Below are 10268 nucleotides of genomic sequence, written 5' to 3' on the forward strand. Positions count from 1 at the left end.
CCCCCCCTAGTGCCCATCAGTTAATTATAACGATTTGAGTATTCGAACTTGCCGCCGCGCGATCCAGGACGAGGTTTCCCAGAGTCGGCCACATCTAGAGGTCCAGGAGGTGCCGATCCGCGCAAGCCACGAGAGCGCCATCTAGAGGTACAGAGAGCAATCGTGCGGTGCACCACCACCGGTAAGTCAGTATCTACTTTATATGCGCGAAACTACGACTAGCGCCTGCGACCGACCTACCGTAAGGGTATACTACGCGTCTTGCGCGAAATCCATCGCGACTACCCTTGATCGCACGGATCCCCGGGTAGAATCACGCGATTCGTTTAGCCCAAAAAAATTTGCGATCTGGTCCCGTGCTAGGGTTCGAGCGCAGTCCTTCACGGCAGCGTGGCCGCAATCCGCCGGGACGTAACATACGAAAAGTACATGTGGGTAGCTTAAGGGCCGTGGCACACAAAAAAACTTAACCAGTAAACATAAGCAGTACGCAAATTGACCAATCACAGTCGTTGATTCTTGAAACGTAAGAAGAATCAGTGACTATGATTGGTTAATTTGCTTACTGCTTACATTTTACTGCTTAAGTTTTTCTATGTGCCACCAGCTTTACCCACTGTTTGCAGTCGTGAGACAGCATTAGGTAACTTTGGGTTGTCATGAATTACATAATAGTAGTAGATAATGATGTCTGTAACTTATTTCTACTCTAGGGAAATGACTCGGAGAGATATTATCGGAAACACACTGTGTGTAAAGTTAGCACCGCCATTTTCAAAATTAGAGAAAAACGAAATTGTGCTGAGTTGTGCTAGGTTTGTGCTTTGATATGCCGCAAAAATAAATCGCCTACCTCAAAGAACAAAGCGGAAAATTTAAAAAGTCAATTTTTTACCAACACCGCCATTTTGTCTTTTTGAAAAAACAAAAATTGTGCTGGTTACTATACGTTGCTACTATACGTTGTGCCGTAAAGATGATAACTCTCCCCCTTCCCGTTCAAGAGAAAAAAAAATTAAAATGTCAAATTTTCAGCTAAGATATTTAATTACTTGTAAATTTTGAACCGTAACAGATAATTGAATTCTGCGATTGTGCTGAATTGTGCTAATCAAGTACAATAGAGAATTATTCACAGATATATGGAAATTTGCAATCTTAATAAAATAATGGACAAAAAGTTTTGGGGGTAAAACAAAAATTTCACATTTTTTAAAGTTTTCCAGTTGTGCTGGGTTGTGCTAAGTGAATACAACTTTTCCTAATGGCAAATTGACATCAGACAATCACTATCCACAGTGCAGCCAAATCTGGATTTCAGTTTTTCCGCTAACCTGTATATTAAAATTTATTCCATTGTAATTTTTTAACCCGTAGCAGATAATTGCATTCTACGAGTTGTGCTGGATTGTGCTAATCGAATACAATAGAGAACTGTTCACAAATGTATAGAAATTTGCAATCTTGACAAGATAATGGACAAAAAATTTTGAGGGTAAAACAAAAATTTCACATTTTTAAAAGTTTTCCAGTTGTGCTGGATTGTGCTAAGCAAGTACAACAACTTTTCCTAATGGCAAATTGACGTTAGACAATCATTGTCCCCAGTAGAGTCAAATCTCGATTTCAGTTTCTTCGCTGACTTGTATATTAAAATTTATTTCATTCCCAGATAGCCAAACCTGCGCAAGCAGATTTTACGCAGAGTCTGTCAACAGTGCTGTAGACAGAATGGCAACAGATTGTACGCAGAATCTGTTCTGGCGACAGATTGGGGACAGACTGCGCGCAGAGAGGAGCATTCCGATTGACCACGGTACGATTGGACACAACCAACCGATGAAAAGAATTATCTAGTGAATTATTAGGTCGAACCAATCATTAGAATCTGTGTCCAATCGTATCGTGGTCAATCGGGTCCCACCCTGCGCAGAGCCTGTCGACAGACTCTAAAGGAAGCTTCCTTTACATGGAAGCATCGAGCGTCGAGCGTTAAAGAGGTAGCCAATCAACGTGCCATTTTCCGCAAGAATTTACTACAAGTATACTTCTAGGACCTGATACGTTGATTGGCTAACTCTTTAACGCTCGACGCTGGAACGCTCCCATGTATTGGCACCTTGACGACAGACTGATGGCGCGACAGATTGCGCGTAGATTCTGTTTCCTAGATAAGATGTTTAATTCTATCAAGGGCCATGTACGTTATTAAATAGAGCAGTTTCACATACACACCATATAAAATTGTTGCAAAGGAGTCAAGATAATTATATTGTGCAATAATTGTACACATATACACAATAAAAAACAATTTTTACTTTTTAAAATTGCATTACACATTTAAAAAAAAAACCAACAATAATAGAAAAATAACGAGTACAAGTATATAATAGTACAACGGTTAAATGGCCATTTAAAGGCGTACATATGCCATCCCTGGTAAAAATTGTTCTCATAATTTTTCATATAATTTCTCATAATATTATTTTTTTTAATGTTATTATGTCATTAAATCTGGACGATTTAACCATCATACAATAAGTACTGAAGACAGTAGTAACGAATAAAATATTAGTCTCGCGATGTAAATAACATTAACACAATTTTTGTGATGATTTATTTGAAATAGTTATATCATGCTTCGATTTTGATAAAACTTAATACAATTTGAAGAGAACGATCGACCAAATTAATTCGCACATGTAAAAGTACAGTATTTCATTAACATGATGGAAAAATGTCATTATCTGTTGTTTTATTGCAGTAATTTTCTATACAGTTCTTGGTAGAAAATTAATTCCGAATTATCGTACCGATCTTTCTTACATTATTTATACGCTAAACAGTTCGTCTATATTTTGTGGTTTAAAAGGCGAACAAACTCTAAGATTTTCCTTCCTTAAACTTTAAGTGGGCAATAGAAAGCACTTTTTATCAAGTGAGGAATTGGCGTAGTGTCTATCCCAGCGAGAAAGGTTACGTCGATTCGACGTCTACCAGATGTCTATATGAAACGTCTATCTACCATCTACATCTAATCTAGATTAAGATCTATATTGACTTAAAAACGGTCCACATTTAGATGTCTAATAGACCGTCATTTCGACGTCTTATCGATGTCTTTTAGACGCTTTAAATGTATAATAGATATTGATGCGATGTCTATTTAACTGCTATTTTTCCTTGGATAAAAGCCCAGTGAAAAATGACTTATTAATCGAAGTCGAAAAGACATGGAATCGACGTCGAAATCGTCAAATAGACGTCTATCGATAAGTCATTTCTCACTGGGTTGTTTCATAAAAAAAACCAATTCCTAATTTTTTTCGTGTTTTATAACTGCTAGAAACTGAAGATTGTCCAAACACACGCTAAAAACTTTCGCGAATCCTCCCTCGATAATTTTGAATCCGAAGCGGTCACCTATCCATCCTGACTGCGTTGCTTAACCTGACGATTGAGCAGCACGCGGCAATTCCAATGACTCCAACGACGTTCTTACAATTTATGCTTATAAAATGTATACTTACAGTGTTCACAGTATATTATAACGTACCTAGAAAATACACGCGTTGATTCGCCTATCTATTTTATTTAATATCTCTAAAGTTTATGTAAAGATTATATATTTGCAAAATGACTTTGATCATTCCTTCCAGTTTAATGTTTTTCGAGTAATCTGACATTCCTATCTTTGTAATACTATAATTGAAACGGAAATCTAAAAAAAAACTAACGTCTTCACTTAGAATAAATTTTTTATGCAAAACGCGCACGATCCCAGTGAGAAATGACTTATCGATCGACGTCGAAAAGACATCTTTTCAATAAGTCATTTCTCACTGCGTTAGCGATTACGAGCTAAAATTTACAAGACAATAGAGCAACTCGTTATTTTTATATGAAAGAAAAGAGCTTTACGTCTTAGTTAAAAAAACGACCTAAAATGTATTAATTTTATTAATGAATAAATTAAGTATAACTCATTTATTAATAAAATATTAAAAAATTTATAGAAAGAAAAGAACATTACAGTAAATTTATTGTGATATATCACATTAAGGAGTATGTCCTGTAGTGTAGCGGGTCTTAAGATATCAGTAAACAAATATCCTGTGTATCTCAAGTCAAATCCCGATGAAAAATTTTTCATGCAAAATTTTTTATGAAATTTGTCCATACATAATTATGTATAATTATATATAATCATATAAAATTATATATAATTATACACAATTATGAATAACAATATGTATAATTACATATAAATTTATGCGTAATTATGTAAAATTATATATGAATTTATATATATAATTATACATAATTATATATAATTATAAATAATTATATATATAAGTAGAATGTATGAACATGAATGGACAAATTTGATACATAATAATATATAATTATATATAATTATATATAATTTTATATAATTTTATATAATTTTATATGAAAAATTTTTCATTGGGATCTCTAGTAAAAATGAAAACATTTTTACGCGTAAAGCAAAAGATATATATTAGACGTCGATTCAACATCGAATAGATGTCTAGAGAGACGGTAAATAATCGACAAAATAAAATCCCGAAATTTTATCAAAAACTTTCTTTTAATGGTCAATATATTATAAATTCTAAAACATTAAAATTTACTCAAAATAGAAGACGTCTAAATTGCCATTTTTCTAGATGTGAGTTTAGACTAGACGTAACTTAGATCTCTCCGACGTCGATTAAATGTCGAATCGACGTCTGCGTTCTCTGGGTAAGGCGACGGACGATTATCCAAAAAATGTCTTCGGTTCAAGTTCGAATCTCACCAGAGAAAATCTTAAAATTTGAATAAATCTTAAATCTTGAAAAAATAAACAAGAGAAAAACTAGAAAAACTTTTTTTTTCATTGTATTTTACGAGTATTTATGAGAAAGCTTATTCTATGAGTAATTATGAAAAATTATAAGAAAATTTTCTACCAAAAATTTAATTGAAGAACCTACGAATCGACAGGATCTGCACGCAATCTGCCGCCAATCTGCCGTCAGAGTTTGTCGACAGATTCTGTGCGCAATCTGCCGCCAGTCTATCGTCAGAGTCTGTTCGCAGACCCTGTCAACAGTCTGACGGCAGATTGGGGACGCAGACGTCTATGGATCTGTCGACAGATCCTGCTCGAATTCGACAGATCCTGTCGTCAGTTTGACGGCAGTCTGCGCGCAGATTGCTTACTGGGTTGTAATTTTTTAATCGTGGCAAATAATTGCATTCTGCGAGTTGTGCTGGATTGTGCTAATGGAGTACAATTGAGAGAACTATTCACAGATGTATGGAAATTTGCAATGTTAACAAAATAATGGACAAAAAGTTGTGGGCAAAAACTCCGCTGACCTGTACAGTACAATACAGCCGGCATTAGCACTACATAACGTGTATCACGCCAAGGTTGCATCTATGACCAGTTCTCTGCTATATTCAATTAGCACAACCCAGCAGAACTCGCAGAATTCAATTATCTGCCACAGTTCAAAATTATAACGTGCAGAATTTTAATATGCAGATCAATAGAAGAACTGAAATAGAAATTTGGCTGTACTGTAGACAGTCATTGTCTGACGAAAATTTGTCATTAAGAAAAGTTGTTATACTCGCTTGGCACAATCCAGCACAAAATTAATTTAAAAGATGAGAAATTTAAAAAATGTTAAATTTTTGTTTCACTCTCACAACTTTTTGCCAATAATTTTAGTAAAATTACAAATTTCTATTCAGTTCATTTGTGAACAGTTTTCTATTGCACTTGATAAGCACAAACCAGCACAACTGGAGAACTTTCAAAAATTTGAAATTTTTGTTTTACCCCCATAACTTTTTATCAATTATTTTGTCAAAATTGCAAATTTCCGTTCATCTGTGAACAGTTATTTATAGAACTCAATTAATACAACTCAGCACAATTCGCAGAATTCAATTATCTGCCACGGTTCAAAAATTACAGTGGAATAAATTTTAATATACAGGTCAGCGTCAAAACTGAAATCGAGATTTGGCTGTATTTGAAACAGTGGTTGTCTGACGTCAATTTGCCATTAGGAAAAATTGTTGTACTCGCTTGGCACAACCCAGCACAACTGGAGAACTTTCAAAAATGTGAAATTTTTGTTTTATCCTCAAAACTTTTTGTCCATTATTTTGTCAAGATTGCAAATTGCCATACATCTGTGAACAGTTCTCTATTGTATTCGATTAGCACAATTCAGCACAACTCGTAGAAGACAATTATCTGCCACGATTCAAAAGTTATAAAGGAATAAATTTTAATATACAGGTTAGCGGAAAAACTGAAATCCAGATTTGGCTGTACTGGGGACAATGATTGTCTGACGTCAATTTGCAATTAGGAAAAGTTGTTGTACTCACTTAGCACAACCCAGTACAACTGAAGAAATGTAGAAAATGTGAAATTTTTGTTTTACCCCCACAATTTCTTGTCAATTATTTTGTCAAGATTGCAAATTTTCATACATCTATGAATAGTTATCTATTGTACTTGATTAGCACAATTCAGCACAATCGCAGAATTCAATTATTTGCTACGGTTTAAAATTTACAAGTAATTAAATATCTTGACTGAAAATTTGACATTTTAATTTTTTTTTTCTCTTGAATGAGAAAGGGTAGTGTTATCATCTTTCTTTCTTTTCGGCACAACGTATAGTAGCTAAGGCTATAACCAGCATAATTTTTGTTTTTTCAAAAAAACAAAATGGCGATGCTGGTAAAAAAAAAATTGATTTTTTAAATTTTCCGTTTTGTTCTTTGAGGTAGGCGATTTATTTTTGCGGCACAACATAGTACAAATCTAGCACAACTTAGCACAATTTCATTTTTTTCTGATTTTCAAAATAGCGATGCTAACTTCATACACATCCACAGACTTCTATATAGGCCATTAGTTAGGTATAGTTTAGTTAAGGATTATTTAGTCGAGAAAATACCGTCCGTTATCTTAGAAAAGACCTCACACACGTGATCTAAGTGGCAATGTGTGAGGTAGCATTAAAGTCTAATAGGTATCTATAAGTTACCATTATAGATTACCTTCAGGATTTTAATATACCATAACCAATATACACCTTTAAATCGACATATGTTAATTGTTGTCCAAAAGTCTTCATGCTATTTGATCCGATAGATGATTGTTTTAAAGCATCATAAAGTTATCAATTTATTATTAATTTATTATTATTATTATTATCCAAGATATTTATATAAAAGTTGTGCAGAAGATATCTTTCTGCAGCACAATTTATGCCTTTTGTTGTAGTCATCAATTAGATATCATATTGTGATATTGAATTGACATCATAAAATCAATCCAGCCCTTACGAAAAAAACCTCCAAATTTTGAAGATTAAATTTGTGGGTTGACCACCAACTTTGAAGGTTAATCACAAAAGATGGTTGTTAATTCTCAAAATTTAGAGTAGACCCTCAAACATTGAAAGTAGACCCCAAATGATTTGGTTCAACTCCCAAATTTTGGTATTGACTCTCTATAAGCAGCGTTCCCTTACAAAAAATACTGTTAGTAATAATAGTGTCACTAGTAGTTTTACTAGCAGTGCTAGTAGTGTTACTATTAGTGCTAATAGTGACAGTGTTAGTTATATTATTAATGCTGATAGTGACACTATTAATGTTAATAATGGCATTGTTAGTGACTCTAGTAGTGACATTAATACCCGATGAAAAATTTTTCATACATAATTATATATAATTATATAAAATTATATATAATTTGACAAACATATATAAAAATATATATAATGCGTCATGCAATTATATGTAAATTTCTAAGATTTTGTACATAATTTTGTATGATGTTGCCTGATGTTATCTGGATATAATTATATATGAAGATATATACTTATATAAAATTGTATAAATATATACTAACATATGCATACTTATGCATAATGAGATATAATAATATATAATTACACAGAATATGCGATTTTCGAATGACTTGTTACTTTGTATGATTATGTATACTAATGTATAAGTATGCAGAATTACATATAATTATATGTAAATATATAGAATCTTCCATATGTCATATAATCAAAGTATAGGGCGATGTAGACAGCGGCGCATTGCCACGCGACAGCGGTCATCTTCAGAAGTAAACCATTTTTCTTTACACGGAATTTGGCCTATCGATTCACGTGCGCTCATTAGCTTATAGATAATAATTCATTCCTCGTCAACTATTACGAATTTTGCAAAATGGTACATGACTTTTCTATTCAATTTAATCCGTTCTATGTTCACACGAGCAGTTGTATGAAATATAACAGTACTTGTATAAGTACAAGTCAGCAAGATATCGTATGAAACATTAAAATCATTATTAACTCTCTTACTGTCAAAATGATCCAGCAGCTACCAAGACTAGGACTAGGACTAACAAGCGGAACAGGTGAGGCAGTTCGAGTTCGAAACTACGGAGGAATATATGAAGTAACTTTTTTCTCTATGTGTATTGAGAAACTCTCAGTAAGTCCTTCTTTAAGTTTTAACATAGAAAAAACGAAAAAAGTTACTATTTATAGCATCAAAAGGCATTTTTATTATCGAAAATTATGCATAATTTTATCTATTTAGATATAATTATGTATAATTATATATGGACAAATTTCATATATAATTTTGTATAATTTGTATAAGCATTTTTGCAAAATTATGCATGAAAAATAAATAATTTTTATCTTTTGATATTTTTCGGTAAAGTTGATAGAATTCAAGTAAAAAATTATTGAAACCAATAATTTTGTAGATATTTACGTAAATATCTTAGAAAATAGAGGTCGTATAAAAAATTTTTTCAAGCAAAAGTTGTTTGCTTTTTCACGTAGAATAAAATGCCGTAATAAAAAATATGTATTTCTATCTAAAAAAGCAAAGTTGACCTTGTCCTGACCTTGGCGACGTCATTTTAGGTCAAATAACTACTGTCATTAATTGCGACTTTTTAAGCCTTACAACTTTTATTCGAAACATTTTTCTCTAAAATGCTCCCCCGCCGAGTTTTCTTGCCGTTGCCGAACTTATGGGACACACTGTATATAAATGATTTAGGAAGTTACATGCACCATGATTGGAGTTCCTCAGAATTTCTTAGAGTATTCATATAAAATTACTTCAACTCAAAAAGATTTCTTCGGATTTAATAAATTTTATTGTACCCACATGAAAGAAAGATCAGAAACTTTGGTCGGAGATACTACTGCTCTTGTGTGTATCTGTAGATGTCCACTTTTAATACCATATGAGATGAAAAACATCAGACTCGGCTGGGACGGAACTCGGGTCTTCCCGCTTGCCAGACAACCGCTCTTTCTACTGAACTATTTAAGACTTCATGTTTGTGACATCTATATACCTAGTAAAAAATGATTCGTTGATTGACATCAAAATGATATCAAATTGACGTCGGTTTGACGATTTCAACGTCTATTTGATGTCATTTTGACGTCAATCAACGAATCATTTTTCGCTGGATACTATATTGTTATAACTGTTATAACTGTTATACTGTTATATATACTGTTCTAACTGAGCTTCAAATGTAAATAAAGCGCACTTTCAAATATGTAATTCAAAGTCCAAAAATAAATGGCTTTCAAATAATGCGATTGAGTTTGTTAGAACTATATATGGATCTTAGAAACATGAATACAAACTTAAGGATAAAATATACTTCGCATAAATATGTTTATTATTGATACAGGTGAAAATTTTATATATCAAAAGTTATTTTAACACCAATTCCCTCTCTTTGCCCTATTATATAAAACTATATAATTAATTCCACAAAATATAAATAGCTGCGAATAACAATAAATTAAACAATTTATATGTAAATATGTAAATTAATTATTATACACTCACTGGCATGTACTGAATATAGGCGCAAAAAATAATTGCTATAAACAAAACATTTGTAAGGACTAAGGGAGATGAACGAGACATAAGCGTCATAGTCGTAGACGTAAAATAAAGCAGAGAAAAACATAAACGTAAATCATGAAAGGCTATTAACCTTACGCTTACGTTTTTCTCTGCCCTACTTTATGTCTACGACGTTTACATCTCGTTCTCTGCCTTAGCCCTAATTCCTAATGAATTCTCAAAGTGTTCTAGGAATTAAGTTGCGAAGTATTCGCTATAATAAAGTCCTAAGGAATATTTCAAGACGAACTTACTGT

General features: G+C 32.8%; 1 protein-coding gene across 3 annotated transcripts in view; it reads right to left on the reverse strand.

The window, feature by feature from the left end:
• Positions 1-10268, reverse strand: part of LOC116848090 (transport and Golgi organization protein 2 homolog) — a 121919-nt gene that overhangs the window by 104367 nt on the left and 7284 nt on the right. The gene's annotated exons all lie outside the window — the stretch shown is intronic.

This window comes from Odontomachus brunneus, unplaced genomic scaffold, assembly GCF_010583005.1.
Source record: "Odontomachus brunneus isolate Ranch 3 - 2012 unplaced genomic scaffold, Obru_v1 Obru_scaffold_089, whole genome shotgun sequence".
In the NCBI taxonomy this organism is placed as follows: domain Eukaryota; kingdom Metazoa; phylum Arthropoda; class Insecta; order Hymenoptera; family Formicidae; genus Odontomachus; species Odontomachus brunneus.